Raw genomic sequence first — 25,274 nt, 5'->3', positions numbered from 1 at the left:
GAGAGCAATAGCTCTGTCGCTATCTCGCGGCCGGTTCTCCATCGCTCCGCGCCACTCTCGCTGCAAAACTCTCTCTAATAGCTTTACAGCTGTGGCTGACGGAGCTTTCGCTATCGTTGGAAACTTGCACTGTCGTTCGACGCGCACTTTCGCTTGCTGTGAATTAAAACGCGAGTCACGTTGCCTCTTCGTTCGAACTTGCGCGCGAATGCTGTTCGTCCCTTCTTCCATTCTTCGAGTATATTTCATTTGAGATTGTTTGAGAATTGTTTCATTCGATTGTGCTCAATTTAAAATCCTTTAAGAACCGTTTTAACGGTGAAACGTGTTGAAAGAATTGTACGAGCTGAAAGTGGCCTTTACAAGGATTTTCTTTGCGTTTGAAACGCTCACTTCTGGCTTTAACACGTCTTACGTTTGATGGATCGTACTCCATTTCGACTTTTTTTAGCAGCATACAGAATAACCGACGATATATGCTACTGATCGTAATTATTCGTGTTTGTGTCATACAAAGCATGTACAATTCCTAGCCAATGGTGCAATTAAAACTGAATTTATTAATCTAATAAAGAATCGTGCGTGTCAATCGGGGACCTTTATTTCGTTTTTGTAGTAGAAAGTCAAATGGCACGCCATTTGATATTTCCCAATTTCGAACGAGGAAAGATAATACGCCATTCGATATTATTTATACGAACGTAAGAATTTTATTCACATTTCATAATGAAAAATAAAAAAGCTTTCATACACCAGGAAGTATTTTAATTGAGATTAGTTAAGATTCTTTCCTACGATATTTTTAATATCGAGTACAGCAAGATTGCAACAATACTTGCAGCAATTGTTTCAGAATATTTTCCTAGGGAAACACAGCATAGGTACAAACAAAATTTTCGCAAAATATAGTTATACAAATAAGATCGACGGGACTAAAATTTTCAAGGCACACTACATCCTGCGCATACCACGCTGCGTCGACACGTGACATGGGACAAAGACAAATTCGGCCAGTTGGGTCGAATTAACGAAGAATCGAACAGTTCCACGAATTTCCTTGAACGAACCGCTGTGCATCAGAAATAACGACATTTGAGCGAACAGCTCGCTGCCAGGAATTCTTCGTTCCAGCACGAGACTACGATCCACTGGGTGTCACCTATTAGCACGTCGTTCAGAAAAACACCAGTGTCTTCAAACATCAGTCCACATTTCGAAAAAGAATTTCATCAAATAAAAAAATAAAAAAAAATAAAAAAAGAAAGAACGCAAATTGAATGGCAGGAAAATAAATTCCTAAAATAAATTCCAAGGATAAATTCTTCGCAAATTCCTGCAATAAATTGTCTACAAAAATACTAAAAGAATTCCACTTCTATTTCAGCTTAAACTTCCAACAATTCAAAATTAACGGTTCATTAAGAAATCCAAGTCACGATATTTTAGTTTTGTGTGGAAACACCTGCACGAAGGATCAGCACGCAGGCCACAGGAGATTGAACTCTCCTCTAACTGTCCATAAATCTAATCTACGCTGAATACCGCGAACTTTAGTCTTTAAAGGTCGCGAAACTCGCCGCGCTGATAGCACGGCCGCGGAGAACGTCTGCGTTCCCTTCTGTACGCGAAAGAAACATTAGTTCGAGAAAATAAGTTCGAAAGAAACCGGCGAATTCATGACACGGGTATACGTTCGGCCTGCTCGAATATAAATTGCTGCAGTCGCTTGAAAATCGATTCGGCTGCTATCGGCGTCCGACTTGACGCGAAACTTTCCCGCTTCCTCGAGATGTTTTATCGTTTCTCAGACTCCTCCGGCCACGGGATCGGTATAAATTAAAGCTATCTCTCGAATGGATTTCGATTTCCTTTGGAAATGGACCGATGTGTACATATAGGTAAGCACGTGCGTGTCTGTATTTGTACGTTTGGGAAGAGAGGCGAGTTTCAAGATACGTAATTAGAATTTATGGGTTTGTTTTTAGGTGGAAATATTGGAGTGAGCGATGCAAGATACGTGGAACAATGAAATTTAGAAGGAATTATGGGCTTGCAACGAGTAATTTGTAAGCGTAACTTGAATCATCGAAAATCACCACAAAACTTACAGTCAAAAGATTTGCAGAACAAAACCCGCGGTTACTCCAATTTGTAGAAACCTGTCTAATAGACTTTACCAGTTTTACCAAAAGCGTAGGTGTATCATTCGCTTGTCTGCATTATGCCGTAAAAATTCCAACAACATAATCTTTTGAATTCACTGCCACATCGAACACGAAACTACGGATTTCACTGCAGTCTTTATACCTTAATTTCCCTTGAAGAATGTCATTATAGAATTTAGAGAACTAATTATGATAAGATCAACAACGTAATTCATACGTTTCTACATAGATGTATTCGTTCAAGCTACAAATAAACCTCCAACCGGATTTCAAACGACCAATAAAAAAAGACATAAGTTGCTACAAAAATGTCAAATCATTGTACCACCGAATAGGTTCAAGAATTACCATAAATTTCAAGGCGGAACGAAGACTAATTGTCGGAAAATAAAATGTGAGAGTGCAAGAACGCATCTATGAGTGCGTATAGCGGAAGGGGTGTCGCGACGGCGGAAGACGAGACGAAATTTCGAAAAGCTACGTCGCGGCCGTGAAAAGAAGCAGGAAGAGGGGACGCAGCTGGCGCCTGGTCGCGTTGTTGCACTCTCGTCGAATCGACCGTGTACGAGAGGGCCCTGACTGCTTTGTGTGCGTACGAGTTGCGCGCAGAAAAATTCAATAGCGCGCGCGCTGGTCGCGCTAGCGTGCGTAGCGACACCGAACGATATATCCCGTCGTCGGCACGCAGGAGCGCGGCTTCCCAGAAGCGCAACGCGCCGCGGACCAGCTGGCCAACAGAAAGAGAGATCGGAGATTCCGCGCGCTTGGAATTAATATTAGACGGCGACGAGTGCGCGCCATCGAAAAAACCGAGCTAACGAAACCTGTGCTACGAGGCGACCCGGACCTTTGTGCGCGCGGAATATTCTACAGCCGCACACGAACATATGTTGATGGAAATTAAAAACAATTGTGGCAAGAAACGTTGAAAAATTGTCCTATGAATGTCGATTGTTAGATGTTTCGATTTTTAGAAATATGGTGTTGAAAAGTGCTTTCATTCGGTGTAATTAAACAGAGAGAGAGAGAGAAAGAGAGAGATTGAAGGAGATATTCTTAGGATGAAATTTACATGTATCGTCGAAAACAAATTGAGTAGAGAATAATGCAAATAACTTGATTCTTGAGAAATTGAACGTTAATTGTGTATATAATTATTCTAGTACTTAAAATTGAGCAACTTTCGGAAGATAATGTTATATAATTAGTTTGCCTTTTGAGTGGCGAATAATGGTTGAATTAGTGTGAGGTGGAAATTTGTCCATCTTCTTGTACAAGACTGATAATTCGTTAAAAAGAATCTGAACTTTTCGTGTGTAAGAAGTAACTCGTACTGATAAAACTCGTGTCTCCTTTATGAACTTCTTTATAAAAACCTACATTCAGTTTTAGGTATTAAATATTAAAAAATTCTATTAGAAAATAATCAATCTCGTTATGTGATTTTAACGAGGGAACTTTTATTCTTCGTATGATTTGCAAACTAACTTTTCTTTAAATCGTGGACACTTATCGATAGACGCTACCCTTTTGATATACTTTATCTTGAAAAATCAATTCTCTTAAGTATGTATATCTCATCGAGGCGCAAGCTGCATCGCACCCTGTACATCGAGCGAAGGATAATTGTCAACGACACGTTCGTGCGTATATCGTCGTTCGACCGTAGCGTGCTCCTTTCTTCCTTTTTTTTTTATTTTTACAAGAAACGACGCCGCGGAATTCTGCGCGTCTCGTTTCGTTATTATCGTGTACCCGTATCGAGCAGTTACGGCTGGCTCGAACTCCTTTGTTCCACTCGGCCACGGCGTCGCGCCGCGTTATCGTGACGCGGGCGAATTTCGCCTCGACGATTTTGCACGCGGCCGCACGGCACGCATGGAATTGTCGATTCGTCGCAGACTTTGCTCCTTCCTACTGATACGGCGATGCTTGGAAAAACAGAAAATTTCAGCTAAAGAGCAAGTTACAGTAAAAAAAATTTCGAATTGACTATTTGCTTCGGATAGAAGTTCCTCCCTTTTTTCTCTACGTAACTGTTTAAAAAAAAGTATCTTGTAATTTGAGAAATGTATCATTCGAGGCAAACAAAATTGTTACTTGTAACTCTGAAGGTTTTCGGAATATTCTTAGAGAAAATTATGAATCATTTCAATTTTATGTTGTTTTAAGTTGATTCATTTCAATTATATGTTTCCTCCTTTTTTAAAAAGGATTAATGCAACCGGTTTTTGCCCAGGCTCGGTGTAAGCAGTTATGCAACCGTTCGAAAGAAAAGTTTAGGAAAAGGAAAAGTAGGTATTTTAAACGTTCTTGTAAACATTGTGCACTCCAAAACCAAGTTTCAAATGATGCACAGACGAAAACCAGCAAAGAGGCACTCGAGGCGTGTATGCATACATATGCTGATTGATATATATGCTTGAGAGAATCACAGTTTAGGCAATCTTATCGCTCACGGAGGTGTTCGATAGTACAAAAGTTCCGACAAGTTATGCAACTCAGATATCGCGTGTCAAACGGTGTAGTGTTCGATGTAACAATTCCTGCATCATTAACATACTCCAAACAATCATAATTTTACACGGGAATTATCAATATCAACTTGACATTGTAACTCACAAACTTCAATCACAACCTTCAACTAAACTGACTGTAGTTTTAATTTTAATTTATTACATGTCAGGATAATTCTCACTTCAAAAATTATATCATTTACGAATCTACAAACCACTTACAAATTGTACTCCAAGAACTTTTAATACAAATGACCAACAATTTGAACACTCTTTTTTACTGAAACTATTTGTGACATTTTCTCTTATCCTTTATCAAACGAAAATAGATTCAACTAACAATTTGTATACATACTATCAGTGGAAAAATGAACATTTATCATTTCTCTTATCTATTTCTCACCAAAGCAGAATAAAAATATAACTTTTATTAACATGCAAATTAGCAGACGAAATTCTGCACCGACAGAATCCAAAATATATCAGCGAGAAAAACATCCTAAGAATTAGAAACTCATTAACCTGAAGACACGAAGAGCAAAACCAAGGTCAACGCAAGTGGAATAGAAACTGTCAACCAAAATTCTACAACTCTTCCTGATACGCAAATTATAAAGGAATCGTGTTTCAGCAGAAACCATGGAAAGACAGAAAGAACCACTTTAGGAACGAGAAATTCATAAACGACGAGGCCTGTGACGAGATGCCAAAGCGACTCCAATGGCATACCAAAAATTAAATTGAAACTCTATAACTGTTCCTAATATAGGCACAAGCTACCAGAAAAGATTCTATTCGCGCAAATACTAACGACACCAACGAAAAAGATCCTAGAAACGAAAAATTCATTAACAAGTAGAACTGAAATGCAATCTACCCTATGGTCGAGGAGCAGGAAGCAAGAGCAGTAGGTGAACCGGTGGGAAATCGGCGAGAGTGTCAGCGGGGGTTCATAATTATTATTCGGGCCCGGTTCCGCTTATCTCCGTTTCCGCAGGCGTAAATCCACAGCGATAAGCTCGGTTTTTCACGAGACTCGGCGTACGTCGCGCGCTAATTCCGGCATTACGGCGACGAGGAACAAAAATGGCGGTGCGCCTCGGTCGCCCGCTGGCGCGCGCGCGCTCATGTCGCGTCCCCCGTCCCCGCTAGAGGCCGAAAAAAGGAAAGGCGAAGAAGAAAAAAAAGACGAGCTCTCCTCTCTCGCGGCGGCCCCAAGCAAAAAAGCTCCGGGTATACTTTCGCCGACCTCGTGGTGGCGAGCGCGCGCACCCGCGCCCGCTCGACTCTCGCGACAAAGGCTGCTTGATTCAAGGTCCCACGCACACGCACACGTCGCTGGATCCATACACACGAGCTCACGAATGCACGCGTTCGTCCGAGCGCATGCTGCCAGCGGCGTGGCCAGCTAATATGGTGCCCCACGAAAATACGGGTACGGCACAGTCCTCCTCAGTTCGAATCTCCTATTTAACATTTCTTCATTTTTCGAGATACGTTGAAACGTTTGGCGTTTCTCGTGTTGTTTTATTTTTCGAGTCTTTGGAGCACATATGAGCTGAAGGTCATAGGGACATAAGACAGTTCACTGCTATTTTGTGAAACGAAATACTGTTTTATGTTTATCGACTTTAAGATTAAGAAGGACATAGCGCAACACAAAATAAAATTACTTGTTAGCTGCTGTGAAAGAACATACAAGTGATTTGGCTAAATATTGAGTTGGTCGTACTTATACGTACGAGAGGAAACTAGGAGAGATTGGAGGAATCGATGAGTATGTAAGGAGTTTGATAAATAGTTTAGTGGTGGTATTTGGATGTAGAAGGAAATTGACAGGTTGGAAGAATTGATGGAGCTGTGAATTTGTAGATTGATGAAGCAGGAGGTGATCGGTAGGATGGGGAATGGGACAGGAGAGAAGGTATGTTGATACAATTGGAACATTACGAAATAGAAAAATTAAGGGCCAATGAAAGTGAACGATGAAGCAAACTATAGCGGAAAATGCTTCAAATTTGAACAAATTTGAGTATCAAAATTATAACGACGACGTGAATGTAGAAGACGGCAGTGCTTTGTAAAAGTCCAACGCCTGTTGTCTATTAGGATCGTGACTCTGAAAATAGACGTGAATGTAAAACCATGAACTACAGAATCGATAAACTTAAAAGATGACGGTGGTAGCAACAGATTTAAGCAAAACACAATCTACAAGAGATTTACAGCATCAGGGCGAAGCGTGCATCGAGGATCCGAGCGAAACATTAACTTTACACGAGCTATCGATAAGATCCGCGTGTCGAGATCGAACTTGGAGGAAGTTTATCTGGATCGGAAGAACGATAAATATTGGCCCGATGTCTGGGCCAAGCACGCTCTCGTGAGTGTCAAGCACGAAACGAATAAAATTCGAAGAGAAATATTTCGGAGCACGGTTTCCAATATGATGAAAGATAGCATCATGCACAGAGAAGAAAACGAACCAGCGGACGTCGAAAGAAAAGTCGTAGCTGAAGGTATCGTAAAACGGTATTTACTCCCGTATTAAGTAGCAATAAATAGCGAAGAAAGAAGCCGTGATAACTGACGTCATCCACTTACTCAAGTCATAACAATACTGTTTTTGTAGCGGCGATTACTAGCATCGTCGAAGAATATATAACTTATTCATCCGCTGAAAGCTACGGCCTCGCATACTACGCCATTGATAACCTCTCTTCGATGCCAGTGCATTCGTTGTACGAAGCACACGGTAGCTCAACATTCGTACGTAAGTACCACGATTATCGATTCGCCGACAACAGAAACGTTCCACCCTGGATCCGATTTCAACTTTATCCTCTCGACCCTAAGCCATCCATTTTTCAGTTCCCTAAATCCCTGGGTGTCACTTTCTTTGTCGCGAGTTACACGTTCGATAAAAAGACTAGAAATCGATCAAGAGAAAGAGAAAATGGAGTAAAAACGCGGCAAAACGATCATGGACGTGGATGTTGTTCCCAGGAACGACCGGGTCACTTGTTGCTGGCGTGCACCGGCGTCGAAATCGCTCGGACGGGACGCGGGGACGGGCATTGGTCAAGCGACGCTTTTACGGCACTGCGTACGGTGTTCGACGGCGGACGAACGCGCTCGAGTGCGCATTGATTCGCGCGAGTGCGCGCGGCTCTGTGTGCTGGAACACGTACGCGTAACACGCGCGTGTATTCGCCGTATGCACGTTGGTTTGGCCGTCGTAAAACGGACCACAGCTGGTGTTGTACCGTGCACGAACGTCCACGCAGACCACGGCCGCGCGATACGTATGCACACTGCACATGCACGCACGTGCGCGAGTAAGAGCACAGGGAGTGCGCATGCGCTCGTGCACTTTCACGATATGTACCGCAAACGTACGTCGTGACGACGTAACATGCGGTACACCGGCGTACACCGAACATACATACGGAGCGAAACGGTAGAACGGGTAAGAACCGGGGCGAAACGAAATAGAAAAGAACGTTAGAGAAACACGAGGTAATAAGAACGGCTGTATGTAACGTCTATGCTGAGGACGTGTTGAAGACGTTACGTATATGTTTGAAAAACGACAGCAGTGACATTCTCGTGCGAAGAGGTGCGTAACGGTCCGACTAGGTGGAGAAGAGTGGTGGGAGTAAGGGGGGCGGGCACACTGTTAAACCCACCCACACAAGCACATGATATCGGAAATGATATAAAATTGCGTCGAGCGCGCCGCTGATATTTAAATTGGTTCGCTAAACCACGGATTAATGCGCACAACGACGTCCGACAGCCCACGCAAAGAGCGGGCTTCGAAAAAGGGCGTACTACGAAAGGGAGAAAAAGGAACAAGAAACTATAACGTATACGCTCCGTTCTGGGCCGATCGGCGATCCTTCGGAAACAACGTTTCGCCATCGATACCTGTTTCTACGTTGGACAGGTGTTCGCTTCGCCTCTATACTGCTGTGAGCACCGCATATGCATATGTATTTCGTTTCTTTATCAACGTCGTTCGATACTTCATGCAACTGCTTCGCCTTTTCCGTTGGTTTACTTTCGTTCTTTTTACCTCGTCCCATCGAGCTAGATCACGGAACGCGTAGTCACTGAAGACCGGTTATGATGGTTACGACGGTTACGAATGGATCTAAAACACGCGATAATATGAAAATTTCACGCATAGTACGCGTAACTGTCCCAGCACGCGAACCACAATGTACAACGAGCGTACGGTCCGGTTGACTTGTTGTCTGCGCGAATTTGTTGCGGAACAGTATGAATTTAGGCGCGAGAGCAACTATCGAACGGTTCATGCAGATTATCCGTAAGTAAGATTCACGATCAAAAAACGATTACGAGTACAAAATCAACTGATAAAAACTATGCTGAAGATACTGAAACTATGATTCTCTATGCATGGCATCAATGTCAGAATATATGCTATATATGATAAATAACTGATAAAAATGTTCTCGTTTTGGAAAACAGCCACACGTGGCAACGACTATAAAAGTTGCAAAAAATGACAACAAGTCGTTGATATCGATAAATATTTAAAGGATTGAAATTATACAGAATACCTGATAGATTGCCCAAGTCTCATAGCGATTCTAGTATTAACGCCTCGGCTAATAATACATTTATTGGAGCGAAGAAAAGAAAAATACACGATAAAAGTATTCTCTATTTAATACACGGGAAACAACTGATTGCTTTCGAACGGCCGCGCATCGACTTTCGCCTTGCGACTCTACCTACTCTGTACTCGCGCGTTCGACTTCATCGCGGTCTATTCGCGGCCAAGTTCATTCGCAACCCTTTCGAACAGTGCCGGCGCAAAAGGGGGCAAGAAAGCAGAAGAAAAATCGCCGAGGAAGAAGAAAGGAAAAAGACAGAAGGAGAAGGATAAAAAAAGGAACATGGAACAGGTAAAAGGGATACTGTGCGTGCCCTTAAATCTCTTGGCGCCCGTTGTTCTCGCGGTCCACGACGTTAGTTCCTTGTCCGTTCCGATCCGTTCCACCGTTCCGTGAAGCGAGTAGGCCGAAATTCGCCCCCTCCTACCACCGCCGTCGCCGCCGCCGCCACCCCCACCTTCCTGTCCGCGGCCGTAGCGCGCGGCTCGCCAACACAAAAAAGGAGGAACACCCACAGGAAAGGGAACCGGAGGAAAAAAGGAAGGAGATAGGAATAGAGCGAGAGAGAAAGGGGAATTGATCGCATTCGCGACGGCGAAACAGAGAGAGCTTCTCCTTCGGATTACTTTGCATTCCTGTCGTTAGGAACGCGCCCGTTAATTTTCGATTTCGACCGATCGTTTCTTTAGATCCACGCGTTGTTACAGAGATATTGAGAAAGAAACGGATATGTTACTATTTGAACCGTTTACGATGGATGGAAATGAAAGGTTGCCCGATGGAAATTCATTTTTTCCCTGTCTAGCACGAGGACTACGATTCGACGTGGCCGTTAAAACGACCCTTAACGATCCCGAAGTCGATCGCGTGTGTACGCGTCGATTATTATCGCATAAACTACAAATTGCACGTTATTACCGGGCTGCGTTTTTCTCTGTACGATACACACGTCTATAGATCAGGGTCAAATTGTTCGTGCTTGATCCTCGTGGTGTACTCAAGCCGTTGCCACACAATATCCAACTTCCGATACCACTGCTGGAGCCCGATAGCGGCCGTTGCCGATGAAAATTTTTGACACGGGATCACGATCGAAATTTCGACGAACTGTGTGTGCCGCACCACGCGGTTTATCGCATAGACGAAATCTTGAAACACACGTTACATACAGTTACATATACAAGCACTATGTAAGTATACCAAGGAACACGCGAGCAGTGACTGCAGGATTCGAACGTTAGAAAATCAATTATGTATCTGTTTCTTGTTTTCTCCCGTTTTCTTCACCACACCAGGCGAGCCGGCACCAAACTCTACACAATCGACGAACAGCACTCCGTGTGTAGTCGATAATGCTGTTTACCAAAGCGGCGTTTGTTCCCAGTCAGGCTAGGCTAGGTTCACGCGCAATCGAGGCGAAAAACAAAATAAAAGGATCTCTCTCTCTCTCACTCTTTCTTTCTATATGTAACTTTACGTGTACGGTATAGGTCGTGATGCGCGCGGGTTTATATGGAAGAGAATGGTGTTTAAGAACCTGTTTCCCATACACTACGCGACGAACCGTCGGAGCCGAGCCTCGAAAACACCGGGAATCTCGAAGGGATGCACTTTGGCCCGTCACCCGTCTGACGACGACACAACGTGTTTTTGCCTGACGCACCGCGCGAGACTCGTGAAACATTCACAGCACGATGCGTGCACGCCGTGCTCGAGGACACTACCGTGCATCGCCGCCGGCTAGCAGGAGGCGTTGACGGCAATGGTAGTGGTGGCAGCGGTGGTAGTGGTCTGGTGGTGGTGGTGGCGGTTGCGACGGTGGTGGTGGTGGTGGTGGTGCCGATGGTGATGGTGGTAGAGGTAGAGGTGGTGGTGGCGATGGTGGTGGTGGTGGCGGTGGCGATGGTGATGGTGGTGGTGGTGAGATTGTGAGATTGTGGTAGAGGTGGTGCCGATGCTGATGGCGGTGGTGATGATCGGCGGACTTAGCAAAAAGACCACGACGACGGAAACGTGTCGCGGGTGAGAACTTCCGTATGATCGTTCGCAAGGGAAAAGGGGATTTACATCGGGACACGGTTCGCTTTCGTTGATCCGTGTCGTTTGCGGACACTTGGCGTGTGCGTGTGTGTCCTCGGTGGCGTGTACGTTCAATCGAAACAGGTTCCCAATGTCAACAATAGCACAACGAACGACAACGAGAAAGACACAACGATAGAGGATGAATAACTAAACACATCGTTCCCACCGAAATGGATTGGTATCGGGCGCATCGATAGATCCACGGAAACGTTAGCTTAGCTCGCGCACTTACCCTTCTCCTTCTCCTTCTCTTCGGTTTCTTCAACTGGACGAGGTATTTCTCTCTTTGTTGCTCGGCCGGCACACGCTCCAGCTCTGTCTTCCGCGCGACGATTCTCTTCCTCCGGCGCTCTCTCGCTCTCTTTCTTGTGTTCTCTTTCTCTCTCCGTTCTCCTACTAGTCGACGAGTAGCAGCAGCAGCCGCTGCGCGAGCAAGGGAGAAAGGAGAGAAGTAGAAAGAGAGGGAGGGAGAGAGGGACAGAGGAGAGAAGGAAAGATAAAGAGGGAGAGCCGAACGAAAGCGAGAGTGATCCTCCGTGCTCTCTCCCTCTTGCTGCACACTCCACCCGTCCGGTCGCCCTGTCGCCGTCGTTGCCTTTGCCGTTGTCGCTGTCGTAGCCGCGGCAGACCCACTACAGCCACTACCGTTGCCGTTCTAATGCCCTACCGGCGTTACATTCCAAATTTTTCTTCGATCGGTCGGCGCTGAGATCGATCTCGGAGGCGCCAAAAACCAACGTTCATCCACAATCACCGATAATATCGACACGACAAGACGTAGGAACTCTGGTCGCGGAAACCGTTTAACACTGTCTCTGCCGTCCTCGTTCTTCCTGCTACCCGTGTCCCTATCCTGTCCCTTCGATTTGCTTTTACCACGAAATTTCGCTCCTTTTCCTCACTGTTTCTCCGTCTCGTATCACCGTACGTATACATATACTTCCCGATCACTTTGTTGTTCCTTCTTTTATCAACACACTAAACGATCGAAACGATGAACCACGAGCGGAGCATACACGTGTTTTTACGAGAGCCATTCAAAGAAGAAACTTCTCTGTCAATTTGACCGTAACAATAGTAACACCGTTCTTTTTCGTTCCTATTCCACTCCAGTCATACGAATCGTCGCGCGTCGATCGAGAAATCACCTAGAGCCGGCATCATCTTTTAATATTCCTGCTCCTACTCACGCACGCTCGCATACGCACATACAACCACGCACGCACACCTCGCGCGTTCCTCCCTTTCTCACTCTCTTTCCCTCCCTCTCTCTCTCTTTCTGTCTCACTCGTTCGTGCTTTCTTTCCTTTCCTCTCGCGCTCCTTCGTTCGTACACGTTCACGTTCGAAGCTTCATACTACGTGCACACTCCGTGTAATCCTGGCCGAATAATACCCAGAAACACACAACACACATTTACGAGGCACAACGTCGGCCGGCTACTCTTGGACGACGTATCAAAACACTATACCTTTGGTTCGGCGGACTGCCCCGTGGTGAGTGTGCTCGCCGCGCGGTGACTGTATGCTCCAAGAGTATTCTTTGTCCGTGCGGAGTCGCAGCTGCCCGCGTTTCGGCCGTCGGTCGCTATTCGGGCCTGTTCGGCTATTCTCGGGTGTCATCCCGTTCGTCATGGCGGGAACCCAGGATATACCCAGGACCATCGGTGGAAAGGGAAAGGGAAAAGGGAAAGGGGAACTCGAGCGTACGTTCGTGCACCACGTCTCTTATTCTCCCTCTCCTATTCTCTTTGCTGCTGTTGTATACGCGAGAAAAAGCAAACGAGACGGTAACGGAGAAAGAAAAAGAGAGCGAGCCAGAATAAGAGAGAGGGAAACGAGAGTGAGTTAGTTGACCGAATACAAGACGAAGCACGAAAGATTTCGATGCGTTTCTGGAGTGGGGGGTGATCAACGGGAGTGGCGGGGAGATAGAAGCACGCGCAAGCGCGATAGACCGGGCTGCAACCCCTCGTGCGATGCCTAAGCAACAAGGGGATGCTGCGAGCCTGCTTCGACCCAAAGCCAAGCTTTCGCCTTCTTCTGTTTCCTCCTTTTCCTCCGCGCACTTCCAGTTACATTCTTCGCTACTCCTCGAATTGCTCCTGATTAATCAACGATTTTCTCCCACCATTGGAAAATCCTGAGAAAATTTTTCCCATCTGATGAAACATTTTTTCGAGCCGATAGAATTTCGCCTGTACATTATGTTTCCTTTTCATATTCATGGTATTATTCAATCCGTAAAGCTGTGACATAAAAAATAAAATTATAAATTATTTGTAATATACATAAATTACGAACAGGGATGATATCCTTTTAAAGTAAAAAAATCGGTATTATATTTTATTTTCTGAATTTATTGAAAAAAAAATTATTATTCCACCGCTTTACTACATTTACGGTCATTTCCAGTTTATCCAAACAACATCAACTTCTTCGCAGGGGACAACAACACAATGTCCGTTCCTTACGGTCGAGCAGGTCACACTGAGGACAGCCGTGCGAAGGGTTAATCGGGATTTGGTAACCCAAATTTCGGAACGAATGCCCAGCCACAAAGCGGACGAAGAGGACACGGGGCGTTTATCACGTGTCGAACGCGCGACACCTTCTTTATCTTGGTAATTTTCGGGTCGAGTGCGACGAGGAGAATCGAGCCCTGGAGGAGAAGGGTTGTAGCTCGGCTGTAGGACCGAAAAGTCGTTGATATCGAATCGGAGAGGCACGTCGAAATAAATCGTTAGCGACTACGAAGGGGAAACAGAGGAGAAATGTTGTATACCGCCGCTGGGATTGGCCGGAGCAAGTTCCGGGATAGCGAGACCACGTTTTACGAGCATTTTTTACGAGTCCCAGAAAAGAAAGTCGGTAGCCTCGCAAATGGAAGTCTAATTCCACGGCAAGTACATCGATCGCGAAATTATTTCCGAGAAGACTAAGACAAAATAACGGTTCACGAATGTAGAGAATCTTCTCCGTTTGTTTTCAAGTCTGGAAGAATTCTTAGATGGGATGACCGTGTTAAGTAGTTCATGAGGGTATTCGCTGTTCGTTATGGTGCAGTTAGATATTTATCCAAGGTGTCGGCGTGGTACAGGCTACGCATACGGGTCGACTTTTTTTAACAAATACCCTTGTGACTCGTGATGGGTGCGGGTACATTCAAGGATTTTTAAACGTGCTAGTTGATAGAGACGTCGTTTGATTCGAACGTATAGCCTGTGTTGGTTAAACGCGATCTTTTTTACAAAGTACTCGATGTACTTCGACTATGGATTCAGACAGAAAAGTCGCAAATGTCATCGAGGTTACGATGTTATTGAACCTTTTAATGAAACATTGAGAAATCAATCGAGCGTTATATCTATACGTTTCGTTTTAGTTTGCCATACTTTCCATAAAAATTCTATTTATATTGTGTTTGAACGAGTACACTGTACCGGAAAAGGGTCTACATCGCGCCTGAGGTTGTTTTTTTTTCCGATATATACAAATTCTGTCGATGGGGTCGCTATGACTGAGTTTCCTGATGGATACTGTCAATCTAAACGGAAGAAGTCCTCGAACCGTTCTCAATCCGAAAAGTCCTACCAATCGATCCAGCACAGAAATTTCATAAATTACATAAATCCCCCATAATATTAAAATCCATTCTTCTTCCACAATATTTTCCTCTCTCTTTCTACTTGAAGGTTTTCAATCTTGGTTTGACAGATGCGTCGTGTTACAGCAATCATGACGTGTTTAATTCCCCTTCAAATTGAGGTAATGCTGAATCGTCGAAACTCGAAAGGGTTGAACAACGTCAACTCCATAGAATTCTTTCAAAAGCCACCAGAAACAAGGAAAAATCGTTTAGCCCTTAACGTTAAAGCGCTTCCAATCGAAGATTATTTCTGACGATTTTCCCATGCGAGAATGTCCTTCGTGGTAAATGATGGAACGCAGTTAATCGAGAGTACTTCATGCATAGGACACAAAATGTCTGTTCAAAGTGAATGACGCTGGCACCCCGCATGATTAACATAATAATGCTCGACGTATGCAGATATAAATTAATGCGTATTCTTCTTGAAAGGGTCGACGACGCGATGGCTTCTACAAACTGACAGGAGATGCATCCTTCTGCTGGCGGTGGGTCCCGTGAGGATCTTCCGTTTCTCAGGCAGCACGTTACTGTTAACGCCAGCGTTACATCGTAAATGGGAACATGCATTATATCGTAGCAAGTATCGAATATGTTTACCGTTTCATTATCATACTTTCGATAATAATTTTTGGCTCTGATATTTAATCTTTTTAATAAGCACGAAACAGTTCTTTCATTAAGTTTGCAAATACATACATTTGCGACTTCAGAACGAACGAGAAGGTTATCTGTATGTTTTGTGGGAATATTGTGTACGACAAATTCGTTTATTAAATGAAGCTTAAGTAGAAAATGCTTTATCTATTACATACCGTTAAGGATACTTTGTGCATTTTATAGATTTTTGCATATTCTATGGACTCTTGCGTATTCTTGTATCTTTGAATTTTCCATGATTACATAAAAATTCTCATGATCGTCTGAATTATAATATATCGTACTGTAAGAACTATTTCTGTGGCTATCGATGAAAGTAACGTTAATCATACACTATATATTAAAATTCCAAACAAAACCGTAATCTCAAGAAATGACAATATCGAAACTATATTTGCTAATATCTACCTATCCTCTTGTTCTTGCAGTACAGAGTACTTACATATGTTCGCAAAATTCTATGACAAGATATCGAGTTTCTACATAACATCGACTCCAATCGAAAACAACATAACGTTTCCACAGTTATTTATATACCCATAGAAAAACGGCTTTGACTCCAGCCGGTATACTTGATCGACGATATCGTGATAAAAGAAGCCGAAAAGACAAAAAGATGAAATAAGGCGGAAGAGGCAGAAAGAAGGACGTGAAAGGTCGGAACGAACGGTGTATATTTCATCGAAGTGTGCGGAGGTTTCGGCAACGGCACTGGGAATCATGGACTTCGCTCGGCTACGAAATTCGCCGGCACAGATGCGACTTTGGCCCGATACAATGATGTCGAAATAAATCAGTTTATCGAGACCAGGTAGGTGGGGACGTTCCGTTGTACCTACAATGGTCTACGAGGCATTGTGTGTTGCATCCGATCAGTGACTCTCAATCGTGCCGAATGAATCGACGAGTGAACGAGCCAGAAAAAATAAAAGACAGAAGGGGGATGGAACTTTTAACGCATGATAAATGCACGACTCATCTTAAAAGCGTTCCTTTGTACGGGAAAAAGAGCTTCTGTCTCTTCGATGCTGTGCTTTACGACGAAGAAGCTCCGCTTCAAAGAAACCGTATTCGTTTTTGTTTCCCGTAAGTGCTACTGTACGTGGAAAACACCGGAGGTAAATGTTTCTCTTGCGTATTCGCTTGGGACAAACTGATAATCGGACTTGCGGATTTTTCTTCCAGGTTGAAAAAAGAATAGCCTGTGTTCTTCTACTTTTTGCTGTTACGCGCATAAGAACACACGTAAGAGGGTATTTAAATATTTGTTTCGCAGGCTCTTGTGTTAGGAGATGACAGGTAGATTGATGCGCGCTTTAAATGCTTAAAAAGATAACAATATACAGAGAGAAACCCTGACGCGAGATTCGGTTTCGAACGTCCACCTGATATTTAGCTTCGACTAGTCCGATATTCGCCGTACGACGAAAATCGACAGACCGATCTTATCTATCCCCTGGATTCTTTCCAATATCGATCCGAACGAATCGTGAAGTAGCAGCTGCTGAGCTCATCGCAAACTTCATTAAGATCGAGTATCATTTAATAAGTTAGAAAGCGGCAGAATCACCAGTGCGTTGTAGTTCGCTTCCTTTCGTCGATAACTATTGATATCGACTTTATCAAACGTATATTGACCTATGAACAATCTAATACAAAAATTTTACTTTTCGTCCCGAAAACTTCGTCCACGTTCCTATTTATCAGGTGGTAGTCGTGAATAATTTGTCGGTTGTTTGTCATCTAGTTGCATACCGTTTGCAAATATGTTCTTTGAAGTATCTCCATCAAAGTTTATGTTACTCAGTAAAGCAGTGTTACAGTGGTTACAAGATGTATTGGCATATACCTTTGTTATCTAATAGAATCTTTTCTCATCAGATCTTACATTTCACTAAGAAGTGATTAAATAGGTAATTACATTAAATAATATGGAATTTTATATATTAGTAACCTAATTATTAATTATCAAGTTATTAATGTAAACGCAATGTATATTATAGTATAAATAATACATACAATGGTGTGCCAACACTTCTTATAGCCACTGTAGATCCTCTGCAAGGAGGCACCGAAATCCCCAAGTTCAAAGTTTATATAAAATGTCCAGCCCTGCTGTGGAAATTCAGGAAATTTCCTCGATTCTTAATTCTTGCACTCGAGGTTGCTCCTTTGGATATTGCGATACATGTTCATCGCCCCGTGCACCATGTGTACAGCACGAATACAGTGGCAAAAGCAGCTGCAAGATCGTGACACGCGTTTATTGTCGGTATTCCGTGGCATCGAAACATGAAAAATCGCCTCCCTACCCTGTAGTCTTTTCCCTTTTCGACTGGCCCTGTCGAGTTCTCGTTACGTTGGGGATGCTCACCTGGACCACGACGTATAAACGCTTTTTGGGAAAAGCCAAACGATAGCGAACTCCGAGGACAAAAGTGGCAACTTTCCTTGTGTTGTACGTATTCTGCCTGCATCACCAGCCCGTGTGAACCGTTCTCGAATTTCTTTTCGATTTGTATCCCGTTTACGCAATCATTGAATGCTGCTGTCTATTAAATCGTATGGATGTAACGGGCCTTCCTGATGCTGATGTTTCATTTCATTTAACATCGATTCATAATCGATTAAATTTATCAAGTACGCGTGTAATCAGTCAGTATACGATATACATAAGCGCGGATGAATCAGTCAAGTATCGTTGAATTGAAACTTTTCTGAGTTTCCCGACTTTGGTGCTAGAAAGTATAATAATTTTTTCGGAAAACAAATTATGTGCGCGTACATCGATATCGAAATACAAGACGATGTGTATATGATAATAAATTTTCTACTTTGGTTATTTTACATATCTTTGCATATTAAGTGCATTTTTTCAATTTTCTATAGATGCGTGAAAATCCATAGTCCAGTTACAACCAAACGAGGCTCCTCGTAGAGATTAATCGATTTGCCGATGCAAACATAACGGAGCAAGGGTATCAAACCGAACGGCAAACTCGTCGGATAGCGAGCTCATCGACACGAGCCGAATGACAAGAGCCAGATAACCGCGAGGCCGACGACGGTCGCGGTCGTTTCACCTAACCCTCGGTTGATTTTTCACCGCAAAGGGTGGTCAACGGCTCGCTGCTGGAAGAAAAGAGCATTTAACCCCTTTCCGATAGGGCACCGTGGTAATTCAGAGAGGCAGGCTACTTGAGTGAAGAGGGCACGCGCTAGCTATCCGGGTGCCGACGGGACCCCCGTTTCGGGCGTACACCTAAAGCTAACCTCTGCACCCTCGCATCAGGGGCATTCCGTCGACGAATTCAGTGACTTTTCACCGGTCACGACACCCTCTTTCTTCACCCCTTGACGCAAGGTGCCTGCACTCGATGTTGTTCCGACGGATTAACGAAGAATGTTGCTATTGTGCACACCTGATTAACTTGCGGGTTGAGTTCGGAACGATGGAAGATCGGCCGAGTGAATATTCTAATTAATGAATTTTCCTGTGAAGGCAGAGTCATATTCTGGTGGAAAAATTATTGTCCCATGATAATTAACTTCTCATTCGATCACGTAATTAGTAGACCGCAGGTGTTTACGGTCTCGTAGGAAATCGGAAAGTGTAAGATCTTAGAGAATACACGTAATATGAACAAATTTGAAAAATATCCAAAGCAAAGTATTTCTTATGATATTTTCCGAGGTTCTACTTTGTTTTAAATATATTCTGAAAAATATGAATCTGTATTATCAAATTCGCAGTCTAGTAATTAGTTATACGATTACAAGTTAGGGAAGAAAAATCTATTCTAATTAGGTCGATTTTAGTTCTCACATATGTAAATACAAATTGACATGTAATAAAATAGAAAATCTATAGATGAAGAAATTATTATGTTCAGAGATTTGAGGACGTATTAACTCGTATTTCTCGGATAACAAACTCAATTTCCATTAATATATTCTTATAGGGAACCTTAAACACCGACATACTTTTCTGCCAATTGTTGCATTTTTTATCTTTTTTTTTTTTCTTTTTTCTATAATATAATCTAACCGAAATTTCGTTTCGATCACTTGATCTCGATCGTATACTATTAAAAGTATAATACTAAAGTTGCTGTATAATACCGAAGTTTTTATTCTTTTCTCACGAATGACGGCGCGTTTGTACATTCGAGGTCTATAAAGAACGATCCGAATCTGGCGTCGTCGCATTTCAGGTTACAATTAATGCCACCGGTCTGTAGTATCAGGATCAATATTTTCTCATACTTAGGCCGGCTCATCGTTCAACGGAAACATCTGCCGTGCCCGTAGCCTACGGGGCACATGCAGCCCGTCTGGTCGCGAGACAACTTCTGTGCATTGTTCCATCTTCGATTGATGTCCGTCTTCGCTTCCACACTTTCGTACATCGAGTTATCTTTCTCTACCTTCCTGTCGAACAAGTAGTTGTAGTCAGTGCTCGATTAAACGAACTTTTTCTGGATAAAACCATTTACCTGAAAGTAAACTTCTATTATATGAACGAAAAATCATAAAGGAGGACGGATCGTTGGGCTTTCACAGGAGTTCATTGAACTCATGACATTGAAAGTTCATTCGAATGAACCACCAGGCAAAATAACTAAAATTTGTTTCAACTAAAATAAAGTCCACGTAAACGCAGATCTACTACACACGGTCGTATTTTCGATACAAATGATCAGACGAAATCTTTTCACCTTTTCTTTTCCCACGAACAAATTCTAACCCAAAAGAATCCAAATCTATAAATTCCAATAAAATCTACGGCTTCGATCAAACGCGAATAATCGCAAACAATTTGGGACGCGATTGTTTCACTGTGGCGAGAGAAGAATGGTTCGTCAGTGACAATTTTGTCCGGGTTTCACACACGGCTGCCATGGGCAGGTATCCCCTAAAATTAGCCGTCTAGAAGGCCGAGGTCGATGATTTTTTCAGGGTTCCCAGTGTGTCAACAGCTGTTCCAAATTTCCCTCCTCTTTAGCTTTTAGTCTACTGTTTGATTTTTCCCGCCCAAACCGTCCCCTTCTCCTATGCCCGATCGGGCACGCGTCCAATCCTGCAAAAACTGACCGACGGAGACGAGATAATCCCCAAAGGAACCCCAAGATCATCGACTTTCCCGCTTCGCGGGTCTCCTTTTTCTTTTCCATTTTTCCCTTCCTTCTTCTACTTCTATCTGTTACACCAGATAGAGCCTACATTTCCTATTCGAACAGAGCGTGACATCTGGAAACTGTGCACCTATTGGATCGTTTTAGATCGTTGGATCACGAGACGCAGTGTCTTGTTTCGATAGGAGGGAGCGCAGATGCGAGGAAGTCGCTCCTGGTGAATTATTGGCTGAGAGAAGAACGCTGCTATTTGGATATCGGTTTGCAATGCGTTTCCTCCGGCTGTGTATTCAGTCAGGCGATAATCGCGGTTAATTGCGGATGTGTATGGCGTGGATTGACGGAGGGAATTCGACAGGGGGTGATCACAGGAATAACGCCAACCGCTTCTGTAGGAGAGAATGTTTCTAAGTTAGGAAATTTAACAATACGAGAAAGTATGACCAAGAAAATGAAAATAACTGAGATTTCGATGTTACGTGATTTTTCGAGCTGATTCGATTCTGTAAAATCGACGTGCTGGATGATTGAACGGTGGCCCAGTAAATCCACCATGGGGTTGAAATCGACACAAGACTTTCCACCTCTGTTCACTCCCCTATCCGTTTCCGTGAAATATAGATATTAACCTTTTGCGGTTCGATGAGCGTTTCCCTTTCCAAGAAATCGGAATAAATTAATCGGCAAAAACGTTTGTAGCCATACGCTCCCTCACCAACCCTACTGTAGCAAGTATATATATAATACTGAGAACAATTTCTTTTATCAACATACATAAAAGTAACTCTATCTACTTTCTCGTAATACAGACTCCTTCGAACGTAGAGAGTAAGATTTAGATTGTCCTTTAAAAAGTGTCTAAAATGTCAACCAACAGAAATCGTGCAACATACACACGACGCTACGAAAACTCCTAAGGACTCCTATAACCCTGCAAAAGACCAAGCACCATATGAATTCCTCCATAATACGTCGATATATATAAATTAAAAATAGAATTGCAAATTCAAATAATAGGTATCAAAATCAACTAGGTAACCTTTCGTAACCGTGCACCAATTTCTATTTCTTCCTAACCATCTTCTCTTTATTCGGTTTACATTTTCAACCTACAATTGCGTGAACGAATTTGAAATATTAATGCCTTAAACGTATTCACAAGTTTCAAACTTTACCGATACGACCCTGATGAATCGAATCTCGTTACAGTGTTAATAAAATTTCAAAATGTTACGTACAGCAACATGGTTTAGCTGTAGTACATTGATCACGGAACAAGCGTGAAAATTTTCGTTGCCAAATACGGGTTAAGCGAAAGCACTGAAAAGAGAGGAGGCTGTAACGGAATAGATAGAAAACGAGGAGGAGGCAAAAGTCGGTTTGTACAGTAGCCAGCCAGCTAGGCGAGTCGCGCACATACATCATCCCCAAGCGCGTACCTCTGTCGTGCGTGCGTTCGTGCGTGCGCGCGCGCGCACCTACCTACGTCCCTTCTTCTCCGTCAGAAGGTTCGTCTCTACGCACTCGACTCGACGCACCGTCGAGCGGGAGTCTGCGATCAATGCGTGGCACTGGCACCGGTCGTCATGGTAACGGTGCGCGCCACGCACAGCGAACGAACGATCCGCCTCGATCGTGCGTAAGTGCGTGCTCGCGTAGCCCCGCTGGCCCCTGGTGCGCTCGCGCTCAACCACCGCACCGTCAGGGGTGTACACGGGCGGCCGTGTGTGCGTGCGTGCATGTGAGTTCGTACGCGAGGGGTACGAGTCGCGTCGTGCTACCTACCGCCGCTTTATGTGCGTAAGGATCCAGGTTGAGGTTTTCAGAAACACACTCGAGCCTCTAGGAGCTGGCGGAAGCTGCGAGAACTCGCAATCTGCGTTTCGCGAATCGAATCTTACCACATTTTCTACCGTAGTACCAGACTATTGCCTCTGCCGTTTTGTAACATTTTCGTATCGCTCTTGTCATATCCAGTTTGATGGATGTCTCGGAATATCTAAAGTCGGGGAGCATTTCTTGGAAATTTTTAGATGAAGATTTAAAGGACTGGGATTTTGGAGGGGAAAGCAGAAATGGGAGGTTGGTATCTTGGTTGTTGTAACTTGATGTAGTTCTGACATGGAACGAAGGTTTCACGCTTGTCATTGAGATATCAGCACGCCTTTGCACGATAATTTACTATACAAGCACGTAATAATATCGGCGAATTGACTAGTGGCAAGTTGTTGGTTATAGACACGTTTACTATGACTTCATCGGTCTTCTTTAAGTAGGATAATTGGGTAACTTATAATTTGTAAATTTGCCAGGGAATCTTTTAAATCAAATGTTAGAACAGTCTCTGTTACGAATCGTTTACTTTGGTTTTTTTCTAGAAATTCTAGAAATTTTTATGGTAAGATGATCTTCCAGCACAAGGTAAGTATTTGAATAAGTAAGGTATAAAAAGTAGACAGGAATCGATATTGAATTTTTCTACAGTCAGATACGCTGTTAAATATACTTTAAAAATCACTTGGTATCACGACTTTTCCTTTGTCAAGCAATGAAATGCATATCAGAAGAATACACATATAACGATGTACGTTTACACACACGCTACATCCTGGCACTCCCTGCCTACGATTATACTTCGTCTCTAAAAGGACATTTTCGGGAATTTACGTATTTTAACTAAAACAACCCTCGAGATATATGGCTCAACTTAAATAATCAACTAACTGCGCGAATTTTTTAGCGATCATATGCCAAAACTTCTAAAGCGTATTACAAGAAACTTTGTCCTTGATATAGGAACCTTGACTTAAATTTCATACGAGATGCAATCGCTTGAAAAAAGAAATTACCTACGCATTCGCAACTTAGCTTAGAATTGTTCATTTTCACGGACGTGATAATTTCTTAAAACGAGAATATCGGAATGCTATATTTCTTAGGAAATATAAATCACGACACTATTCATCCGACAATCAACGATCGTTCGAGAAAACAATCTAACATTCGCGGCTTTACTTGCCGCAATTAATTTACATACCTACAATTAACTTTAATTTCCTTGAAACGAGGACACTGAACACTTACGTATCTCGTGATCTGATCTAAATAAAACCGTACTCGATAGCAACGAACATTTACTTGCAAATACAAAATCAAGAATCTAGGTCTACAGTCAGGACTCTGCCTTGACACATAGCTCGGCCACAGCATTCTATAAATAAAAAAGAAAAAATCCACCCTTTTCTGCACGCGTGAAACGGCGCAACGATGGCCACTCACACACCGTCAGGGTGCGTAAGCTTAGTTAGGTGTAGGCGTGCACGTGCGTAAGCACAGAGGCGCAAGCGTACGGGGCACGCACACAGAAGAGGCTATCCTACGGGCCACGAGGAAAGTCGCATAGGACCGCGTGTACATGGCGCGGCGCGGCGGGCCGAGGCAACGATCGATGTCCCGCAAACTTCGAGCGGCAACGAGCACGTGGCACTTGTGTACGTACTCTATATATATTGCCGAGCGTACACCTCCACGCGGCCGAGGAAAAAACCGGAGAGGGAGAGAGAGAAACAGGGGGCAGGGGCATGCTTAGCTTCCGGGTGCTGGGATACTCCATCCGGGATCCGTGAATTTCAGTAGAAATTCGCTTTTACAAGAGCATCGATAGTATGTATTTTACGCGGAATGATGCGCCGAATCAAGTTCTGTTTAAGTTTCAATTTTTATGATAGAATATCTTTCATTTGAATTTTCAGAAACCAGATAAGGGTAGAGTAGTGAGAATTTTTTCCAAATTTCAAGCTTTTCGAATTTAAATCGGTTTCTTTAGAATGAAGGTTTCTTTAGGTTGGATTTTTAAGAAGAGTAAGCGTGGAGGTGATGTTTCTAGATATCGTAAGAGATGTGTGTGATGTCAAAGAGATTGGATTTAGGATGGAATTGGAATAGGTAGATAGAAGTAACGCGTAACAAGAGACGAAGCGGCAGGATGTAGACCGTTTCGTGTAAAGTTCTGTAGGAAGCTCATAGAAACGTATAACGTAAGAATAAAGAATTCATCGAGCAGGTTTTTGGCAAATCAAATCAAAGTTCCTAAAATATGGAACTGCATCGTTTTTCTTTCCTATGTCCACGCGAACGATATCGTGAGAGGATTGAAAGGGTCGAGGACAGGCGGGACGGTCGTCGAAACGCTGGGTGCAGACGATGTTCACGGGGTGAGACCGAAATGGCATGCAACGGAAGGGTCTGTGTCGGAGGGCGAACGTCGGAGGTGAGGAACAAGAGGCGGGAGGACCCTACCTAAAGCAAAACACAAGACCGCGGGATGTTTCGGCTAAGCGGAAAGGGTTTATGGAGAATTGGGGTATCTCGTAAACTTGACCTATCTGACCACGCGCTTAGGACATTGTGCACCGGTGTCAG

The 25,274-nt window shown here is 43.5% G+C and overlaps 1 protein-coding gene across 6 annotated transcripts in view; it reads right to left on the bottom strand.

Moving 5' to 3' along the window:
* LOC122573971 (DNA N6-methyl adenine demethylase) overlaps positions 1 to 12,901 on the bottom strand; it is a 142,517-nt gene extending 129,616 nt beyond the window's left edge. The window contains exons 1-2 of one of the 6 annotated variants that reach the window (XM_043741014.1): positions 12,881 to 12,896; positions 11,642 to 12,557 (exon numbers count right to left, since the gene is read on the bottom strand). The gene's annotated coding sequence lies outside the window, so the exon portion shown is untranslated. Of the gene's footprint in view, positions 1 to 7,285; positions 7,424 to 10,245; positions 10,836 to 10,864; positions 11,058 to 11,641; positions 12,558 to 12,880 lie in introns of those variants that run through there. The other 5 variants (XM_043741018.1, XM_043741012.1, XM_043741015.1 and 2 more) reach the window with 5 other exon arrangements.
* Between the last annotated feature and the right edge of the window lie 12,373 nt (positions 12,902 to 25,274).

Source organism: Bombus pyrosoma, linkage group LG12, assembly GCF_014825855.1.
Source record: "Bombus pyrosoma isolate SC7728 linkage group LG12, ASM1482585v1, whole genome shotgun sequence".
In the NCBI taxonomy this organism is placed as follows: domain Eukaryota; kingdom Metazoa; phylum Arthropoda; class Insecta; order Hymenoptera; family Apidae; genus Bombus; species Bombus pyrosoma.
The sequence above is the reverse complement of the archived record's forward strand: the minus strand, read 5'-3'. Positions and strand labels throughout refer to the sequence as shown.